This window comes from Podarcis melisellensis, assembly GCF_964234715.1.
Source record: "Podarcis melisellensis genome assembly, chromosome: Z".
NCBI classification, from domain to species: domain Eukaryota; kingdom Metazoa; phylum Chordata; class Lepidosauria; order Squamata; family Lacertidae; genus Podarcis; species Podarcis melisellensis.
The window spans coordinates 35204133-35227005 of record NC_138547.1 but is presented as its reverse complement, the minus strand read 5'-3'; the positions used below and the strand labels follow the sequence as shown (position 1 = coordinate 35227005).

Genomic DNA, 22873 nt, shown 5'->3' with positions numbered 1-22873 from the left:
TGGCACAAGATGAGTTTCAAAGATCATAGAATCATAGAGTTGGAAGAGACCAAGGGCCATTGAGTCCAACCCCCTGCCAAGATGGTTAAGTGGGGCTTTGAAATTGAGTCTCTTTCAACCCAGTCAAAAAGGGTGAGTACATTTTCTCGATGTTGAAGAACAGGTCACCTTTACTTATTTGATTTGTACATGGTGCCTCTCCCTTCTATCTTCACAACAACCCTGTAAGGTAGGCTAGGCCAAGGTCTCTCAAACAACCTTTCTGGCTAAGTGGATATTTGGACCTGTGACCCCCTCCAATTTAGTTCTGTACACTAACTACCGTCCCATACTGGCTCTACCACCACCTCCCCCTTCCCCAAGGCCCTGAAGCTTCATGGGGAAACACAGAAGTGATGTCAGTCCCAAATAATGTTGTTTTTTTCTCACCAGGGAAACTGCTTCCTAAGGCAGGGAAGCACTAGGGAAACTGCTTCCTAAGGCAGGAAATGTTCATTTCTGCTAGGACCATGAGAACCATGGCAGGAAAAGTCTCTCATCTGGGTCCTGAGAACATCACACAACCTCATTTCCATCTACTACCTGAAGGTGAATTTCTGAGCTTTGTGGCAAGGAAGGGGAAGAGCAGTGCTGGAGGGGCCTTTGCACCCACCTTTTTTTTTTGCAAGCATACAAATTGAATGAGCACAAAACTTTGGATCTTTGCAAGCATTCGGTTGAAGCTACTCTGAGAATTTCATTAAAGGGAATTTCATAGAAAAACCTTGAATGAGTATATATCAATACTTTTTTTTTTTTAGGTTGAACAGCAGGATTCTTGTAAATTGTTCAAAACTGATTTAGTTTTGTGCTATAGTTCTATTGCCTGTATACCACAGAAACTTTGTATTTCTAGAGAGGGTCAATAGAGGAGGAGGAGAGTGTGGAGAGTCAGATCTCCGTTTCTCTAGCTGTTGGGAGACTGGCACTACAGGGTCCCATTCAGTAGTGGCCCCCAGGTGAGCAGGTCTTTGTCATCCCAGTGGCACCTAGCCCTTTCATCTGAAAGAACAGGGAGTCCTAACAAAAAGAAAGAACAAGTGTTCAGGAAATTAAATGGGATCTTAAAAGACCTCTATTAGGCTGAGAAGCAGCTTCACTCAGTATGGTTAGGTTGGATCCACTATGCAGTGTCATAGCTATATCCACTATGCAGTGGATCCACTATGCAGTGTCATAGCTATATCTGCTGTCCATGTTCCACCCATCCACCTCCCCACATGCCTTCATCTCTCTGCCTACTACAGTTAAGCACATAGGAAGAGCCCTGTTGCATCAGGCCAAGTGTTCATTTGTCCAGCAACCTCTTCTCACAGTGGCCAGCCAGATGGTGTTTTGGAGTCTGGAAGGAGGAGCTGAGTGCAGCAGTTTCCCTCCTCTTTCTCTGTTGGGAGCTCCATGCCATTCTCTCTTCACACATCCCTGTAGGACAGATAGATTGGGTTTAGATCTCTCTCCCTGTTCCCACCCACCCTCAGGAATATCTGTTCCTTCCACCAGCTATCGAATCTGGCACCAGCCTTGCCCTGTGTTTTTAACCGGGTAAGGCTAGCTGGTCACACCCACCCAGCATCACATGGCACTGCCCATCAGGTGAAAAGTTATGGAGAGGCACTGGAAACAAGCAATTACAAAAATCAGGTAAAAGATTGCTTCTGGACCCTAAACTATGCGTTCTATTTTTAATAAAGGGAATGCAGCTCTTATATGTAAACAGTTGCATATCCTCTTGTAGCCATTCAATTAGTCATTACGCAGGGCTGGAAAGGCACTTCATGCTGTACCCTACATAACTGGTTCAATAAAGTCATGGTCATTGTTATATCAGACAATTTGGTATGTAATCTTCATGTGACTAGCACTGCCACTGATCCTTCTGTTTGGGGTTATTTATTAAATGTGCAATGACTTCTTACTGTCTTGTCTTTTTCATGGTATAATGTAAGGCTGTTTTCATATCTCATTTATAATTTTATAATTGTATCCCATTTCATTCACTTCTGTATTCTTATTTGTCTTTGGACTTTATTATCAAAAGCACTTTGTGTTGGACTTATATTATTTTGTTCTTATTGTTTGCTTTTATCTTTGTATGTATTGTCTTTGTTGTTCAGTGGGGGAGGGGGGGAGGTGTGGATAGCAGCTAAAGACACATCTTACTAACTTCTGAGCCACTTAGGAAGTGGTTGAGATAGCTGCAAGGCCTTGCGGGGAGGGCAGTGTCCTAAACACTGTCCACTCATTTTTACTTTTATGTTTTGCAATATTTTCTCTGCCACAAGTATTATAAAGGTAAAGGGACCCCTGACCATTAGGTCCAGTCGTAACCGACTCTGGGGTTGCGGTGCTCATCTCGCTTTATTGGCCAAGGGAGCCGGCGTACAGTCATGTGGCCAGCATGGCTAAGCCACTTCTGGCGAACCAGAGCAGCGCATGGAAACGCCGTTTATCTTCCCTCTGGATCAATACCTATTTATCTACTTGCACTTTGACGTGCTTTCGAACTGCTAGGTTGGCAGGAGCAGCGACTGAGCAACGGGAGCTCACCCCGTCATGGGGATTCGAACTGCCGACCTTCTGATCGGCAAGTCCTAGGCTCTGTGGTTTAACCCACAGTGCCACCTGCTTCCCTTGCCACAAGTATTATAGGAACCTAGGAAGTGGGCTTGCACTGACCAGTGATCCATCTAGCGCAGGATTATCTGCACTGATTGGGAGTGGCTCTCCAGATTTCCATGACATGGTCTTTCCCAGCCCTACCTGGAGATGCCATGTATTGAACTGGAACCCTCTGCATGCAAAGCAAATCCTCTAACACTGAGCCATGGTCTTTTGCATTAAACACTATAGCACTGCAAAACTGTAAGAGTATAATCTACTCATACATAAGCTCGATAACGTTCAAAAGGACTTACAGTAGAACCTCGGGTTGCGAACGTGTTCTGTACGGGAGGCATGTTCGCAACCCGCAGCGTTCACAACCCACAGTGCTGCATCTGTGCAAACGCGGGTTGTGGTTCGGTGCTTCTGCGCATGCGCAAACTGCAATTTAGCGCTTCTGTGCATGCGTGAGTGCCAGAACCCGGAAGTAACCCATTCCGGTACTTCCAGGTTCGGCGCGGTACACAACCTGAAAATGCATAATCTGAAGCGTCTGTAACCCGAGGTACCACTGTACTTCCAGGGAAGTCTGTACAGTACAGTACTGCAATGCTAGTACTGTACTAAGCCTACATACTAAGGAGTAAACTCCAAGGAACACAGTAGGTGTTACTTCTGAGCAAACCTGCAAATGATTGCACCATAAGTCTCATTAGTATACTGCTGCAGCAGCTTCCTGTGTGAATTATGTAAGTTTTCCACTATGCTTTATTAGACGTATTTTATTTCCTTTTCAACTTAATAAAAAGCAATTGCATGATTTAAAGCACATACGCACACCAGATTGCCTGTTATTGGAGAAAGATGGATTAATTTGTTCATTTGTCTAGTCATTTGTTTTCATATAAAGCAAAATGACAGGACAACAGCTGGAGATTATTATTATTTTTAATAGCCTTCAGGCTTTTCTTTATTGAATATTTCCAAGTGTAAATCAATCTAACTATTTTAATAATTCCAAGATTCCAAAATATGTAACCTTAAAAATCTACTCCGTTAATTTGTGCAGATTTGCACGTCAAGCAGCACAAAAGGAACCCTTGATATAACCGAGGGCTTTATAGGCTTCCATTTGGCACTTCTTAAAAGCTAAATACAGTGTTTTCAGCTTTAGATATCTCTTCCCTTCATTTGCACTCTCCAGCACTAGCAGGATACAATGGAAGTGGCAAAGAGGATTTAATTTTATTACCCAAAATATTTCATCCTCTCTTCCCTAAGTTTATATTACAGTAATGCATTTTGTTATTTACATGCTGCTGCAAAGACAGACAGCCAAATAAGAACTGGAGTCAGAGAGACATTTAGAATACAAATAAAAATTCTTCAATCCTCCCCCCCTCCCCAGCATGATGGCAGAGAAAAGCCAGCAAGATGTTGAAGCCGAGTTTCATCCTTCCTTCCTTAAATTATTTATGGCCTAACTGAAGAAGTATGAAATGCAGGGTGGGGAGAAAAAAAATCAAGGAGTAGTTACTGTTGGGAGTTATGCTGTATGGAGACTGGGAAGGAAATCAATGGAGTTTACTTTTTTAAGCAATCATACCAAATTCACAATTTCCGAAACAATATGCAAATTGAAATACAGTCGTTGTTTGAAATTCACGCTTTTCTGAATTTTGCAAGGCAGTTCTCCAGCTAAGTAATGTGTACAAAAATGCACCTACTAGGATAAAGTATGCATAAATAGGCATATACAGTCAATTCCCCCCCACACACACACACAAATGCATGGGGGGTTACATCCCACGCCCCTGTGTGTGTAAGTGAAAATCGTGTAAGTGGGGAGCACCCTCTAAACACCCTTTAAATGCCTTCTCTGGTGCTCTCTCTCTAATCCAGACCAAAAATATGGTATCGAAAAATATCCACAACTAGAGTTGAAACTCTGGGGCTGGAAGGAGACTGGAGGATGCATAGGAAAGTGGCATCTGTTGCTGTGCCACTGTATGTCTCAGCTGTTGTTAAAGTCTGGCTGTGCCTCCTGTATCTTTGGGGCTTCCTCCACCCTCACTGAAGTTCTCTTTGGCTCAGGGGAGGGTCTCATGGCTCTTCAGCTCTCTCCTGCCATTTCCAGGTTTGAGTCAAATTATTTGTTTATTCCCCAGTGCGGCACATGTACACGTTCATGTGTAATATAAAATGGGGGTGCAATATATAATGGTCTACAAAACTGTGTATATTAGTCGAAAATGGATATTAGAAGTTTCCTCTTAAAGAAATTTCTGTACGTTCTTTAAAAAAAAATGCAAATTGCTGAATTTAAGATTGAAAAAATGAGGAATTGGGAGAACAGAAACCAAGAAACCTTGTGGCAGAGGAAAGGAGTGCTCAGTCTGACCAGACAGAAAAGAGCCCAGCTAAAAATATGATGCAGCGCCCGTGTCTGCCACATTCTCTTTTATTATAAGCTCTCCAGTGACAGAGCTTGGGATATCAGATTTCAGTGGCACCCCTCCGCCTCTCACACTCTAAGGTTGGAAGGTGGTTCAGTGGAAGTGGGTAGTGTTTGACCTGTAGGACAATCCCATCACAAGGCATGCCAGGAGAAAATAGGAAGCTACAGGTATGACAAGAGATGATGTGAAGGGCTCTAGCTTGTTTGATAGAGCTTTGCAACCAGAGTGCCTTGGGTTAAATCATTTGCACCTCCAGGTGTGGGTTGCCCCAAACCCTGGCGAACTGTTGCCAGTCAGTGTAGTCAGTACAGAACTAGATGGATCCACTTACTAACTTGGTACGGTCCTAAGATCTACCTGCTTAAAGGTACAGTGGTACCTCGGGTTAAGTACTTAATTTGTTCCGGAGGTCCGTTCTTAACCTGAAACTGTTCTTAACCTGAAGCACCACTTTAGCTAATGGGGCCTCCTGCTGCTGCTGCGCCCCCGGAGCACGATTTCTGTTCTTATCCTGAAGCAAAGTTCTTAACCTGAAGCACTATTTCTGGGTTAGCGGAGTCTGTAACCTGAAGCGTATGTAACCTGAAGTGTATGTAACCCGAGGTACCACTGTACTTCGCTTTTTTGGCCTTCTGACAGAGCCTTCTTGTTATTAGTTCCCCAATAATGGAATGCCTTTCCTGGTGAGGTGCAACCGATTGCTAACTTTCAGCAAGAATTGTAAAACATTCCTGTTCACCCAGGCATTTGATAGCTGAAAGAAACTGTTTTTTGCAACTTTGAAATGATTAGCTATGAGGATAAGTAACTGTTTAAAACAGTATTAGAGCAGAGGTGGCCTCTCAGCACAAGGGCCATATTCTATTCTGGGCAACCTTCTGAAGATCATTTTCAGATGTTGAGTGGAGCCATGAGCAAAGTGGGCCCATGAGCTCCAAAAACTGGGGGAACCTGATTTAAAAGAATCATCAGAACTAACATTGTCTAGAACTCTCCCTAGATACTTGCATATCTTTTTTCTTTTAAAGTCTAAGTATTCAGATAAAGCTCCATGTCAACTTGCAAAAAGCAAGCTATTGCAGGAGAGAAGAAGGCAAATAGACTACAGTGGAGAATAGGGCTACAGGAAGGGTTCTCGTGAACTAGGGCTGAATATTTCACATTGGAATTCTTATAAAAAATGCCGATTAAGTATAAAAGTCAAGCAAGAGTCTTACGACGCAAAGAACAGTACTCAATTCATAAAGTAAATGGTTTTGGTTTTTTGTTTAATGGAAAAGCTTGAATTTTCCTTGCCACAGGCAAAATAAGTGCTTGAAGACGCTCCATGGCCTGTAGCCATTCATTCACAACGTCCTAGGTGAAGTACTTTATTGTGATGTATCTTGTCAGGTTGTTTCATTCACATCATACAGTGTTACATCATCTAATGTGATTTGACAGATGCAGCTTGACATAACATGACATGAAACATGTCACAGAATAAATTTAAAAAGCAGTTGCTGGAAGGTAAAATCTCATAGTTTTTTTGCGCAAGGAAAAAGAATTTCACATGTATGTTAGTATGGATTGTTCAGATTGCGTGCACACACACAATTATCAGGTGCATGTAGACAACAAATTAAAGAGACACTGTTACTCTGGATAAATTCTTATTTTAAATAGAGGGGCTAGCTCAGTCATCTGAACTGGCAGGCCATTTTCTCCATGATATTGCATGGAGAAACCATGCAGAATTTTGGAAAGGGAGGGAATATGCTAGAGAAATACTATTCACAGTAAGTTTCAGAATCATGGCTCTTGGATATTCATAATTTATCACTGACCCTCTGCATGTTTAGGTCCAAGTTGGATTTACTCAAATAAGTGTACATGGGGCAACTATTTAAACTGGAAAAAAGCCATGCATTTGTTAAAGATTTATTGGAGAATTTTTTTTAATAATAACTAAGAGAAGGTCACTCACAAAGGACAATCTCCCCACTTCTCTCGCACAAACACATTAATTTTTTAAGTAGCTGTCTAAAAATGCTCAGCCACATTGCTTCAAAAGCAGAACACTCATATAGCACCTAGCTCTCCAAGAGAAATGGACTCATCAGGCTTGGATCTCTAGAGCCTTGGTCAAACAGCATGCCTTGCTGTTTGGTTTCCTTTTGCATCATATATTAATCTTGACGTCTTTCTAACACACACATCAGGCCATCAATCTCCTTGGAAAGACACATTTGACTAAATACATTTTGTGTCCTTATACTTTCAACTTATGTGATGACCTTCATTTCCTTCGATCATGCTGTATATTTTTTCTGTCACAGCGGGACATGATCTCTTTGTTAATTTATGTTGATCCGCTATTTTCTTCTGCATACATTTGATCTTCATATCCTGTTGGAAAAGTCAGTAAAAAATAACCCCCACCTTCAGGCCAGCTGCTTCAGAACAGTGGTCCAACATATTATATATCCAAAACAAATAGGGAATCTTTACTAGTTATTGAGATGCAATCCTAAATCTGATTAACTCTTCTGGAAATTAGAGTTTATTGAGTTTTGTGAAAAATCCAACTTGTGTCCGGATTCTGATTCATAATACCCTGAAAAATCTCCAGAAACAGGAACTAGGTCATGTGTAGTGCCATCTGGATACATGTTGGAATATTGACAAGGCGACCAGTTTGGGAAGCCAAAATACACTGGGAAATATCATGCTATTTATTTGCAATAAGTGTTACTGAATCTAGGAAGATGAGATTCTAATTCTAGACACACTTACCTACAAGTAAGCTGTATTGAATTCACTGGGACTTACACTGACACATGCTGCAATTGTATTTGGGCTTTATCCAGTGTTAGACCTACTCAGAGTAGACACAGTGAAAATAATGGACATCAGTACCTTAGACCCATTAATTTCAATGACCCTACACTGAGAATAACATATTTGAATACAACCCTTTGTTTACCATGGCTTTTCCTGGCTACTGGTGGCTACCTTTATAACATTTTAAGGATTTTTTTAATTAAGAATTTTACTGCATTTTAATGATTTCCATTTGTGTTATATTTTCTGATATTAGTGAATGCCAAAATGAGATGTCTGTATAACAAATGGCATATACATACTTTAATAAAAAGCACAAAAATAAATCTTGGTAGATACATTTAAGATTGTGCTCCAAAGTGCCTCAGCTATTTTAGACATTCCAAAGAAAGTGAAAAAGTTTTACAACATGTTTCCAAAGACAGCATTCCAAACCGTGCTTTGACATTCAGTTTTTGACATTGTCCATATTTTAACCCACACAAGTTTTTTAGAAAGTATCATTCAGTGCTGAATTTTGAAATGCATTCTTTTCTGTTCTTTGCCAATTATTTTGTCAGTCATTATGTTCAGAGCTGCACATTAATTTGGGATGCAAATTGGAATTTTTTTGCAAACACACAGCCCATTTGGCAGTAAACTGCCCATATTCAGTTGATCTGGAAGTCCCAAGACCTTTGGAAATTGTAAGTGAAATAAAATAATCCATGGTATGCCATTGTCTTAGAGCAGAGGGAGCCAATGTGATCCCCACCAGATGTTCTTACACAATAATTCCCGTCAGCCCAAGCTAACATGGTCACTGTAAAGGAATGAGTAGAATCGGAGTCCAAGAACATCGGGGGGGGGATGTCACATAGACTACGTGAGTTGGGTTTTCAGTGGTGACCTGGAGTCTTCCAAAAACCTTGCTGTTAAAGAGCTGTCTTTGTCTAATATCACATTGCCTTTCTCTGGATCTGTCTTATGATGCCTAATGGCATTGTAGCCATGACCTCTGCTTCATGTGAGTTCTCTGTTGCTACATGTTTTATGCTTATTTTAGGTTGGGGGTAGGGACGTGGATGGCGCTGTGGTCTAAACTACTGAGCCTAGGGCTTGCCAATCGGAAGGTTGGCAGTTTAAATCCCTGCAACGGGGTGAGCTCCCGTTGCTCGGTCCCTGCTCCTGCCAACCTAGCAGTTCGAAAGCACGTCAAAGTGCAAGTAGATAAATAGGTACCACTCTGGCAGGAAGGTAAACGGCGTTTCCGTGCGCTGCTCTGGTTTCGCCAGAAGCGGCTTAGTCACACTGGCAACATGACCCGGAAAAACTGTCTGCAGACAAACGTCAGCTCCCTCGGCCAGTAAAGTGAGATGAGCGCCGCAACCCCAGAGTCGTCTGCGATTGGACTTAACTGTCAGGGGTCCCTTTACCCTTACCTTTTAGGTTGAGGGTGGGGTGGGGTAGTGAGCTTGAGTTTTTGCTTTCGTGATTTATTTTATTTTAATGTTTTAATTGCAAACTGCCCAGATAATTTGGTTGGATAGGTGGTATAAACTGATGCTGTTGATATTGACAGAATAATAATAACAGTAATAAGAATAGTAACAATAATAGTAATTCAAAGAAGCCTGTTCATAAATTGGCATTGCTGTTCCATAGTGATCAGTTCATACCTCTGCAATTCATACCCTTGACATTTACATTTATTGAGGGAGTCATCACCAAGGACACATCACCTACAGTGCCTTCCTCAAGAAAACCCCAGTAATTGCAGCCTAGGACTGAGTCCGCAGTCTTGATTTGATCATTAAGAAAAAAATGCAGACAATCTCACAGAAGCAAGAGGAGGGAGAGAGAAAAAGCATTAGCCTAGCTGAATTTTCTACACTGACTAAGCAGCTTTATCATTTCAAGGACAGAGAGGGAAAAAAAGACTTCAACTCTCCCTAAATGTAAATTACTGACACAATTGCAGCTACTTATGCCAACATAAAGTGGAATTTAACAGGGCCCTCTGGAGTTTTAAATCCTCTGAACGGTGAATGTAATGGGCAGTAGGCACTTTCTTTCAGGCAAGCTGTCAGGATTAAAATGAGAAATTTTCAGGTAGGGAAATGGTCACCTTAGTGAGCTCATGAAAAATAAAAATTAATGATGAGTTTCTTGTTTATATCCGGTTCACAGATTATCAATAAAAAAAATTGGATCAGAAACCCTGCTTTCCACCTCCCTTATCATTGCCCAGAGAGCCTGTTTGTAACGTGGCAAACTCTAGGAAAGATTGTTTTTGACTGGAAGCAATAACCAGTTTTCAAGTTGAAGAAAAGTTCAGGCATTGTTTGGTTGTCTTGTGTATGGTACCTGTATATTTAAAGCGGGTGCTCTATTCCTTGCATTTTAAAGCGGGTGCTCTATTCCTTGCATTTTCTAAATAATTTTAGCATTTTTTATACTTAAAGGTAAAGGGACCCCTGACTGTTAAGTCCAGTTGTAGACGACTCTGGGGTTGCGGCGCTCATCAATTTCACCCAATTTCAATCAGGGATAGTAAAGATTTTGCCTCAGGGTCCATGGATAAGAGAAACAAAACAGCATTAAAGGTATCTTCCACATTTGAATATTACACCTCTCTTTGGGTTTTGCATGTGATGACATGAGTAATCATTTCTCCAAGGCTTTATTGCAGAGGCTCTTATGACAGGGTAAGATTCCATGGAAAAATACATCATCTCCCAGAAAAAAACCCTATGGTTTAACTAGTCATTATAATGGGAACACTAACCTTGATGGACTAATGGTTTGGTTTAAGGGAGCTTTCTGCATTTCAGGGGGGAATGTTTCTGGCTCATCCCACTCCCTGGTCTGAGAAAGCAGTTTTCTACTTGCAAAGAGGGTTTTTAAAATGCAAAGAAATATTCAAAAATGTAATCTTCCAGCTGCAGTCTGTAGTCATACAACCCATTCTATGACTGCAAGAACTCTACCATCTCTTTATCATGGTTCCTAAAGTATGCCTGTGCAACAGCAAATGGTCTTGCTAGAGCCAAGAAGATAATAGAGATAAGAGGAAATAACTATTTACCAATAGGATCTAAAAGGCTGAGTGCACAATAGGACAATTAGAGCTCCTGTTTCTACTGCAGCCTTCTCACATCCCCTGAAGAGCTGTTCCTAGAGACTATTCAGTATAGGTATTCAGTATACCTTGATCACAATAACAAACAGCCATGAAATACAAAAGCTATTAAACACCAGAGAAAATGGCTTCCATTTGTTACAAGCACAGTTCTACAAGCTCTCAAATGTAAACCATCGTCACTCTCCATGTACATGTCTGATTACTTCCATCCCTTACTGGTGTGGAAAGGCTAAAGAGATGTCCATCAGGGTAACACTAGGTTCCACGGCAAGGGGTACTGAAACAGCTGAGAAGCTGTCTAAGATGGAGGCTGTGTGCAACAAGTGAATAGCTATAATTGCCCCTGCTGTTTCACCTCTTCCTTATACAGAGTATGAACCTTGCTACCTCCTGAGAAGGACTCATAGATAGAATATATAGTGCCTTGTGAACTATGCTGCAAGTTTCATTCTGATGCAGTGTCATCACTCTCTCTGCTCCTATGGTCCTGGAACTAATGGTAGAGGGATTGGAGCTAAGCTTTTGGGCCTCTGTCATCAGGATAGGGCATATTTCAAGGAGACAGCCCCAGGGCCCAAACAAAGGCATATCCTTGGTCCTAGTGTCCTATTGCTGGTGGTAGAGTCTTCTACAGCCAAAGAGGATGTCTCATCTGCTTTTGAATATAGGCATGGGCTGGTCCTGACCATATTATTTTGACCTCCTAAAGGTAGAGAAGTGGAAAGGAGTCACAGGGAAACATCTACTTCACAACTGTCTTAGCAATAGCCGGAAAATGTTTTAAATAGTCATATTCATAGTCATATCCATCTTCATTTTCCTTCCTTCCTTCCTTCCTTCCTTCCTTCCTTCCTTCCTTCCTTCCTTCCTTCCTTCCTTTCTTTCTTTCTTTCTTTCTTTCTTTCTTTCTTTCTTTTTAAAAAAGACTATCCACTTCATAACTCCAGCAATCGCACACTTAAATAAAATATTGAGCCCAGTTTTCTATATACAATTGACACAATACATTCCTACCTTCCCAGTCATTCACTGAAAAAGGAAGAAACTGAGGTGTCTATTATAGAGAGGACAGATAAAATTTAACTTAACGAGGAAGAAATATCCATGCCACATGTTAAAGGAAAAGCAGCTGGAAGAATGAAATCTTAATCTAATTGATGCTTCAGAACAAAAAGAAAAGGAGACAGCAGTTGGCACAAGACTGTAGTAATCACCAGAGCATGAGCCTCAGACTCTCAGTACTCTCATTATGACCAAATCTAATCAGATGTATAATCTGTATGAGCTACAACTGTGCAGAATTTTATCTGAATACTTTTTTGCGTGTGATATTTCTTTTTCTCAGCCACTGAGGCCCCTTTTGCACTTCTGTAAATATTCTTCAGCATTTGTGATGGCCAACATTTTGCCCCACAATGGTGGTCCAGGGCATTGTGGAATGTAGAAAATGGTGGCCAGCCTGCCAACAAAGTTGCAGTGACAGCAAAAATGTATAGATAGTGGGCAGGGGACAAAGGAGGTGTGTTGCTGTCATTGCCATTTTAAGTAACTGTTTCTTGACAACGTTAGTATAATGGTTCCCCTGGATTCTCTGCTCACAAACAGGAAGGAGAATTTCAAGGTGTCACGTATGCACAACTCTAGTATGAACTAGATGTAGAGCCATACCCCAGTGCCACCCCATATACATATGACCTCCATAGTCCATTTCCTGCTGCATGGATGTTGCTTGTGAACTCAGACCACAGAAACCTGATATTCTCCTTGGAATTCCAGCATCAAGGTATCAATAAAGCAGACATGGAATGATGGGTTGGTTGGTAATTGAACTGTGCTGATGGGAACAAAAAATTAGATATGTGGGAGGGAGTCTGTACATTGCTATAGGCCTTTGCTTATGACAGCAATTCAGGAAAGGCCAAGGATTTGATAGTGTACTTCTCATATCTCCCTTTGCAAGCTTCCCTGATAAGAAAAATGCACACCCTAGGTTTTAGTTTTCTAGATGACTGAATGGTACAAACAGTGTCCCCATGGAAACATTTCAAGAGCACACACTGGGCTCATGGCCCATTGGCTCTTGAGTGGAAAAATGGCTTGTGAATGGTGCCTTGCATCACCTGGTTAAAAATAGCATTTGATGGCTCACTGTTGAATATGTGAAATGACTCCTTCAAGAGACCATAGATCAATGGTAGGGCACCTTGTTTGCATGCAGAAGATCCCAGGGGCAGTCTCTGAAATCTTCCTTTTAAATAAAAAAGAATCAGGGAGCAGGTGATAGGAAAGACCTCTGTTCAAGACCTTGGAGAACTGCCAGTCAGAATAGATGTTATTGGGCAAGTTTGACCTGGTATAACAGCTTTATATGTTCCCCAAAGCACTGCATTTGTGGCAATATGAAAGTTTTGACAGACACTGCAGCCATAAAATGATGAAACGGCTCTTGTGAACCAGCCCTTCCTTAGCTTCTTTTATTTTAATAGATCATGCGTTCTTGTTGTAGCCAGTTTACAGAGATGCTTTATGATAAACCAACATATGGCAGGGATAACCAATGTGTCATTCTCTCAATGTTGGGGACCACAATTCCCATGACACCTGCTCATTGACTATGCTGGCTAGGACTGATGGGTGTTATGGTCCAAAACATCTGGATGATGCCATATTGGCTACTCCTGCAATACTGAGTCAACATGCAGCTTTGTCTACATATTCTGACAGGCTACATATTCTAACTGGCAGCAGGTTCTTGGATGTTAAGTGTCTTTTGCAGCACTTGCAACCTAATCCCTTTGGTGGAGAAGCTGGGGACTTTCTACATGCAAAACATGCATTCTAGTCTGCTATTGGGCTAGGGCCCTTTGCATCAACTTGATTGGTGATATTTATATGTAGGTAGAGGACTGTGCTGAGCACACAATGATAATGATTAGAACCCCACAAAGCTTTGGAATGTGCCATGTTCAATAGAAACATAGGCAGCTTCAATATACCAAATCAAACCATTGTTCCATTTAGCTCTACAAAGACTGACAGCATCTCTCCAGAGTTTAAGGCAGAAGTGGTGGAGTATGAACCTGAGACATTCTGCAGGCAATGCAGATGTTGTACCACTGAGGATGCACCGTCCTTTATGGAGTAACACCTGGGACATAAGATCGTGTCCAACAGAGTTAGAGCTAGCATTGGATACAACCAATGGGAATCTGGCTTACAATGAGCCAGATTATTGTTCCATCAAGCTACACATATGTTGGCAGTAGTTCTCCAGGCAGGGTTCTTCACAGCCCTAGCTGGAGATGCCAGGGACTGAACCTGGGACTTTTTGCATGTAAAATAAATGTTCTCCCACTGGGCTACTGCATCACCTTAAAAATCCAATGAGAATCCATTACAAAGCTACTCTCTAAGACAGGCAGACATGGAGGTAAAGATTGTGCAGGAAGCAATGGGATAGACATCCAAGTGTACATTTGAGGACTAGCGTGTAAATGAGGGATTTACAACAGCAGCCCCCAGACAAATTGCTGTATCACGGCTAGTTTAGCATTCTTATTATATATAAGCCAGAGAGTGTATAACAGCATGCTAAAGAAAGGCACACTGTATGTAAGTATGGCAAGAATTTGAAACAGTACACATATTTTACTTTTCTGTAAAATCCTCCAAGCCCTGCTAAAACTGAAGGGCACTTGAATTTTCCCCAAGCTGTAATTGTATCCAAGTTGCATTGGGTGGTTACACACTACAGTATGTCAGTCAAAAAATTGGTTTTCATTCCCTCTTCCGAAATTTACATGTAAAGCCTAAGAACAAAAGTAATATGCTAATATGAAATATCTGTAGATTAGTCACGGATGCTACTATTTTTTTTAAAAGATATTTATTACAAATCTCCAAATGGAGCACTCTCTCTCACCCCCAGTTCATTGTGCAAAAACTAATCTTAAACTTTCAAATATATTACTTGACATTTTATAGCCACCAGAGCAGAATAGCAATTTTTTAAATGTTAGTGGAAATTGGATAAGAAACCACATCTCAAAGGAGAATCACTAGAGTATGGAATACAGCTATTAATTTATTTTCCATTACCACCTGGAATCTCTTTCTACTCTTCACATCCATCTATCATCTGTTCTGCTTAGTCTATACCCATAAAAATAATTTTGTGATTATAGGAGGGAAAGATACTGTCAGATGATTTATGGGTGATCAGTAATCTAAAAGTAACACTGCAAATTAAGCTTCTCAAATAAGCACTTAATTTAGATGTAAGAAGACATTTATTGTACAGTATGTTAATTAAACAACAATTCATGGATAAAGAGCAGCTGATTAGGTTACACAGATACCAGAACAGCTTAGACACTCTCTTTCTCTTTTTAATTTTAGATGCTACAGTAAATGATCCTCCAAGCTCATCCATATTAACCTTTGTACAGTTATTCACAACTGCATTCTATCTCCTCCCCAAAGTTTTACAGCTAATCTTGTTTTGTCCAGAACTTGATACTGTTGTTATAATGGAAGGAGAGAAAACCATTTTTTTAAGAAAAAGAGAGGGAGATGTCAATAAACAAAAATCCAGTTCACAGACTTTACTGAACCAGCACTATTCTGACATGGTGGAGGAGCAAGCATGCCCCCTCCACCAAAGATATAAATAATGACACCTGTGAGATATAAATAACAGTGCTTGGTTTTACATTAATGCACAAGTGGGAAAGGGCTGTAGCTGAGTGGTGGAGAGCATCTGCTTTGCATGCAGAAAATCCCAGGTTCAATCCCCAGTATCCCCAGGTAGGGCTGGGGGAAAACCCCTGCCTGAAACCCTGCCAGGCTGTGTAGGAAATACAGAACTTGGTGGGGGCCAAAGGTCTGATTTGGTGTAAGGCAGGCACGTCCAACAGGTAGATCGTGATCTACCAGTAGATCACTGGACGTCTGTGATAGATCACTGGCAGATCAGTGGCTCCCCCCCAAAGAAGCTGGACAACTTTGGGTCCCCTAAAAAAAGCTCAACATTTTGGCCCTCCACCCCCAAAAAACAGGCCTTCCATCCTCCCTAAAAGAAGCTCAACAAGTTTGACCTGAACCCAAAAAAGGGGGGTAGATCACTGCCAGTCTTTGTGAGTAGATGGCAGTCTCTTGGGAGTTGGCTCCCTTTGGTGTAAGGCATGTAGTTATGTTCCCCCAATCGGTATACATTCTTATAAAGTTCACATGGACTAGGTGTGCTCATGATGGAGGTGTGCAAATTATTTGTACAAATCCCAAGTAACTGGCTGCGATGGGTGCCACAGAGGGATCTACAAAGCACTTTATTATGTGCCTCAGCAATCTAGGCATCAAAGAAAAAATGCTGCAGACAAATATTTATGAGAAGGAAAACTATGTTTCTAAGCTTTACTGCTAATGCCATGATTTGTGGGGGGGGGGGGGAGAAGCTTTGCAAAATGGAAACTTACATCTCTAGCTTAAGGAAAACATCAGGTTCGGGTGGGGGGGGGCGACTTCCAACTCACCTGCAAGGTCTAGTATGTAATCAGAGGAAATGATTTTATCAGCACTCTCCTATTCCAGTGCTTTGGAGGAAGGATCAGCTTTTCAAGAGCGAATCATTTATTTGTCTCCTCTAAGCTTAAGGAAGATGCCATGTTTCAGAGAGAAGTGTTGGAAGGAGAGTTGTGCTGTGACTGACATGCCAAGCTTGTAACTGCATAGCACAAATGCCTCTGGACCTATTTGTTTGCCATTTTTCAGGTTTCTTACACAGGGGCTTCTCTCGTGTGCACCTGCAGTTTTTAACCAATTGTCCACAAAATACCAAGGGAGCGTAAATAATTCCTTTAAGAAAAAAACACCCTGAAAATATAAAGGCTGCACTTGCAGGAAAACCACTGCAGCCATCCTGCTGAAATTTGGCAGGATTTAGGCACTGAGGAGGGATGGCCTTGCCTGCAGATTTCATTCAATTCCACCCAAAACAATATTCAGATATACCAAGCTTATTTGTAGGTACTCACGTGGCTATTTATATATCATTTGCTTCAGTAGAATAGGTTGCAAGTAAAAATAGCAGTAAAGCATGCAAATTTCATGAAGAAGGTCCCAGATACAAATTTCCTGAATTTGTATTTGAAGGATCTCTGGTGGAAGCATTCCCTTGGAATCCTATAGAAGTATTGTCACTCATTATAAACAATGCTGGGACAGATAGCCATTAGCTTGGCAGTATCTAAGACAGCTGTTATCCACTCTCCACAGTGTTTCCCAGGCTTGGTAACAGCATACTTAGCTCCTGGGCTAAGTTCAAAGTGCTCGTTTGAGTATATAAAGGCCTATGCAGCTTGGGACCAGAATACCTGAAAGATCCTCTCACTTCTTATACACCCAATCACTGCACATAATTCCAGCCAGCCAATCACACAACCCTCTAGCAGGTCATCCCATTCCTTTCCACCCCACCCCTTGAGAATGACAATCATCACCCTATGGACAATGAGCAACATTCCATAGGTCTATTGGAGAGGAGAAATAACTTGTTTTATACTTCTACTGGTCTCAAGTTTTTTTCAAGCATGCTGACACTTCCCTCATTTTTTGGTTGCAATCCCATTGACACTCATTACCTCTTGGAAGGAATAAGATATTTGTGTGTGTGTGTGTGTGTGTGTGCGCGCGCGCACACACACACACACACACACACACACACACAAGTATGCTTTTTAAAAAAGCTACTTATAATGCAACAAGACAACAACAAGCAAAGTACATGGCAAAATTTATATGCATCTCAAACTAGAACAAGATTTGCCCTTTGGGAAATTTCATCTATCTTTAAAGATTGCTTCTATTGCATGCCTTTAAATAAATAAAGAAAGCTGAAGAATATTTTTGGGAGGAGGAAGCTATATTGTACATATTCTGGAGTTGTTTATTGGCTTTCTGCAGTGGATGCAAAAAAAAAGCTCTTTGAAGACATAAAACACACCAAGTGCTCACACTCATTCCTGTCTTTTTAATGAACTTGGTTATGTTGTAAAATTATACCCAGGCAAATAAAATATTATATATATTTTAAAGAGAAAATAGGGGGAATTTGAGTTTCTCCAGTTGCAATTTCACAATTAGCATAATTTATCCACAGGATGGCACTGTAGGGTTTTGCTATCACTGTGTCTACAAGGAGTGTGTGAGAGGAAACAACAAGCTAGAATAAAGCTGCAATGAAAAGAAAAAGGAAAAAGCGTGCAAAGACACAACAGAGAGAGAGACTTCATGTGTAGAATGTATGTGTGGATAAGGAAAACCAGGGCACAGCCAGTGGCCCCATACTCAACCTCAGGTACATGATCAGCTCCACCTCCAGTGTTTGCAGCTGTTCATGCACTGAGATTCTTTTGTGTAGGGTTGGGCTGAATGTGCTGATAAAAGGGAGTGGGGCTGATGGAACTCTGTCACTGCTGGTAGGCTGCCCCACCATGATTTTTCTAGACACGTTGATGCACATCCTAAATATGGCCAAATTGCCTCCATCTGCACACACCAGCATTTGCAACATCTCTTATTTTAATACTGATACAACTACTGCTCATATGAACAAGGGTGTCCACCAATTCCCACTCACTGGGCATCTTGGTTCAGTCAGAGGTTATTACACTCTTCAGAAATAGCAACCCAACTATTCTATATGTGGCCATTAAACTCAGGATGCAGGAAAGACTCAAAAGTCCCCAGATCTTCATTTCAAGCTATGAATTTAACAACTTAACACACAGGCAAGTCCAGCTGTTGTCATCCCCAGGGTCATCATGCTTGTTCATAGCCCGAAATTTCTTAGTTTTGCTGCCTACCAAAAGACAAAAAGTCTTTCTCTTTTTAGATGGCATATCGTCCTCTGTGAGCCAGCCATTTAAAACAAAAAACCTCACTGCAGACCTTTGGGGTAAACTACAGAATCTGCAAAGCATGAGACATCGCCAGAGATCAGTGACTTAATCTGATGGCTGATAGCTTCCCTGCAGAAGACAAATGACTCTCCAAGATCACCTAGTGGGGATGCACTGATAGGCAACTAAGCTTGGGCATTAATCATCCTGCCCCAATGAGTGCACATGTGTATATGTGAATGAGAGCTACATATTCCTCTTTGGCGCCAAATGACTCTTGTACCAGTATCACCCAGCCAGTTCTCTGGCACTGTGTAAGAGGTAATGTTGGCAGCTGTTGAGTTGTCACAGGTGGCTCAATAACATGCAGGGCCCATTCTCATGATACACCTGCTAAATGGGGGGGGGATGTTGTTACCTTTCCATACACCAGTGATCCGTGCTGCACACCCACTAGTAGGGATGTTCATTAAGCATTTAATGTTCAGCAACATCATTGTTATTTCCAGCTTGGTCAGAGTGGGCTAAGTTTGAATGATGCTCTCCCTCATGGGCCAGGCTGGAGGAGCTTTGGAGACTCTGGCAGCATGCCCCTTCCAACTCCGGTTCGGCTGATGAACCACAGGATCCTGGTGCCATGAGAGCAAGAACTGCAGAACAGGCTGCTGTCCAAATATATCCTTGGTGAATTCTCTCGCTTTCATTTTATTTGACATTTTAGAGGCAGAGAGTTCTTACAGATGACTGGCCTGTGGCAGCTGGCTGCCAACATGAGCTGTTATTGAGTTATAACACACACACACACACACACACACACACACACGTACAAATGTGTGAAAAATTGAAACAGCAATGGCTGTTGCAAGAGGAAAATGTGTGAAAAATTGAAATGACAAAAGCTTTGTGTTATCAGCCTCTCTCGCTGTCACAGACAAACTGGGAAGCTGCTAGCAGTCTTGAAGTCAAAGAGGGATGTAACAGCATGGCAAAGGGGCCCTCCGGTCACGAACTCTCTTGGATAAATCTTCAGGTATAAGTCTTGTCCAGTTTGTAAGAAAGGGGAAAGAGGGAATGTAGTAAAACGAATGAAGAAAGAGACAAACAAATATCAGCAAAATGAGGCCATAGCTGCTACACAGATTTAAACACAGCTGCAACTAGGGATGTGAGAGGAATTTTGTTCAGTTCACATTTTAACTACCAAATTTGCACTTCCTGAAACAACACACAAACCAAAACTACAGATCCAATGATTCTTTGGAAAGGAACTCAAGACACTTATGTACGAAATTAATATTTGTAGTGTACCAATAACCTGAAAACAACAGTTATTATTGCTATTCAGAAGAAGACAGAGTCTTGTGAATTCTTCAAGGTTAACAAATTTACCATATCAAAAAAGGTACTGTCTGCTATAGAGTCTGTTTACTCTTATTTTTTTTTACCTAGTGTGTTAACTATGAAATTTTGTTCTTTTGTTTGTATTTAGAAGCTACACAAAATCTGAGGCCTTAAGGTGTAGATTACTGGTTTGTGTATAAATATGCCACTGGGTGCCCTCAAGAAATTGGGGGCTACAACTCCCATCAGTCCCAGCTGGCATCGATGGGAGTTGTAGCTGGCACTGATGGGATCTGTAGGGCACCAGGGACTATTTTCAGCTTAAATAGACATGTGAAAATATGGAAAGAAGAAAGAACAAGTAAAGAAAATGGAGGGAAACTGATGCTAAATTAAAATATCAGGGAATTAAAGAAGGTATGAGAAAATAAATATATACTAAAGTGCTTTTGAAGACCATTTGTCATTTAAATATCTGAAAGTACAGAGTTGCTGCCAGAGAAGTGCATTAGATAGGATGGGTGAACTGTGACCCCCTGACCTTGTTGCTAGACTGTAGTTGCTAGACTGCATCATCACTGACCACTGACCATACTGGCTGAGGATGATGGGAGTTGTGGTTCAACAGCATCTGGAGGACATTGCACTGGCTGCCTTTGATCTGTATGCATGATTCATGAATCCCAACAACAGAACCTTTAATAAAGAAATGGCATTTGCCTGTTTCTTATTAGCCCCGGTGGTTTCAGTTTTCTGACCCTGAAGGGTCTTACAACTTCTACTCCTAAATCCATTCAATCTTACAACACTTGGAGAATAGAAAAAAAAAATGTGCCAAATTGGGGGGGGGGGAGGTTGTCGTGACATATCCACTGGTCCTTAGGAGAGTCCCCACCCCAATCTGTACCCTGGCATCCACTGAAAGTCACTAAATGCTCCACCTTTCATAAGAGTATTAAACCCACAATTGAATAGTTCAATGTATAGTTAGCTCCCCAACTATTTGTGACCATTGCCTTCAAGATCTGGGAAGCTTCTGACAACTAATTTAACCTCTTTGTTTCCTCTACCTAGCGAAATGAAAAGTGAGTTAGTGGTGAAAGAGGCAACCATTGAACAACTTACATGACATTGTGCTCAGGAAGGTTAGAACTGAAGCCTAAATAAGGAAAATAGTATCTCCATATTGCTGAACTGCAATGTCCACAATCACTTTCTTTGACATTTTTTGTTCCTCCATCAAAACCCTAGTGTTTATTCTAGTGATGACAAGGTCTGTCATTTGACTAAAGAAATCTTAGACGACTGGTGTTCTTCTTAGTTGATCAATAGTCAGAATACACATTAAAGGGGAAATGTTTTGTGTTTAGATAATGTATTACAGTAGGGATAATCTTAGCAGACATTATCCCTTTCTTTTTCACACAGAAGGGACTACCTATTTTATCTGCATTTTTAATGTCCTTGTAGTAAAAACAATTTATAAATCAATTAAACTCCACTGACTGATGAATTGCTTATTAGAATGCAGATCGAATTCTCCTCCTCAAACTATAAACAATCACACAACATGAGTGTGGGGCTTCTGCTGTCTTCTTAAACCTGGGCATTGGCCGGAACATCTCTAGAGATGATCATGCTCTGCTCACATAGGTTCCCTTCATGGTGTGGAGCTCAGAACAACCAGAGTTACACACCATGACAAGTTTCCTACATGTGGAGAGCAGATTCCCCTGCCCCTCAGCTTGTGGACAGTGAAGAAGGTTGTGATAGCAATGGAGGCCCAACTCCTTCCCTCCCATGATTGCTAATTTCATGAAGATGACTGCCTCAGTTCAGCTTGTTCAAACTGTGTAGTTAGACTACTCATGCAACTAAATGGTTCTGTCTAGATAATAATTATTAATAATCGTAACAACTATTGTTGTTGTTGCTGCTGCTGCTATTCATAGAGTATTTCCAACAAGCATCCAATCCACTTTGCATATATTATCCTAATAATCATTATAAGAAGCCTGAAAGGAACACCAATAATTATTATGTCCATGTTACAAGGTGAAGTGCTGAGTTTAGTGGTCTGTCTAGACTCTCCCAGTAACTTTCTGACTGCAGCATGATTCCACTCTGGGATTTACTGACTCTAAGCTCATTTTCTTAACCAGTGGAGCATTTTCAGCTTTTTAGTTTTGCAAAAAAGATGACTAAGAAGAAATATGATGAGATTTATTTAATTTTATATATACTATTTGTGGTGAAAGTGGATTTTCCCCTGCTTTCACATAAAACTAGAACATAGACTAATCCATTGAATTGATTGGTGGGGTATTCCCTACAGACAAAAGAGAGTACTTCTTTGCACAGCAATTAATTAATGTTTGGGAATTACTGCCAGAAAATGAGATGATGGTCACCAACTTTGATGGGATACCCTCCCCACAGAGGGATGACTGACAGCAACAATGCAGTCTCTTCAGCACCAAGTTAAAAGCTTCTTATTTTGGTTTGTTAGCTGCTCTATTCTTTTAATTGTTTAGACATGTGTTTGACTTGATTGTTGTCATTGTTTGTATTAAAGTCTTTTATTTTGG

The 22873-nt window shown here is 41.1% G+C and overlaps 2 long non-coding RNA genes across 2 annotated transcripts in view; both read left to right on the top strand.

The window, feature by feature from the left end:
* LOC309362166 overlaps window positions 1-22873 on the top strand; it is a 390859-nt gene that overhangs the window by 325493 nt on the left and 42493 nt on the right. The window lies entirely within an intron of this gene.
* Window positions 525-22873, top strand: LOC309362205. Its single transcript, XR_014164874.1, has 3 exons — window positions 525-588; window positions 10367-10507; window positions 18203-22873. It is a non-coding gene; the product is annotated as an uncharacterized lncRNA (long non-coding RNA).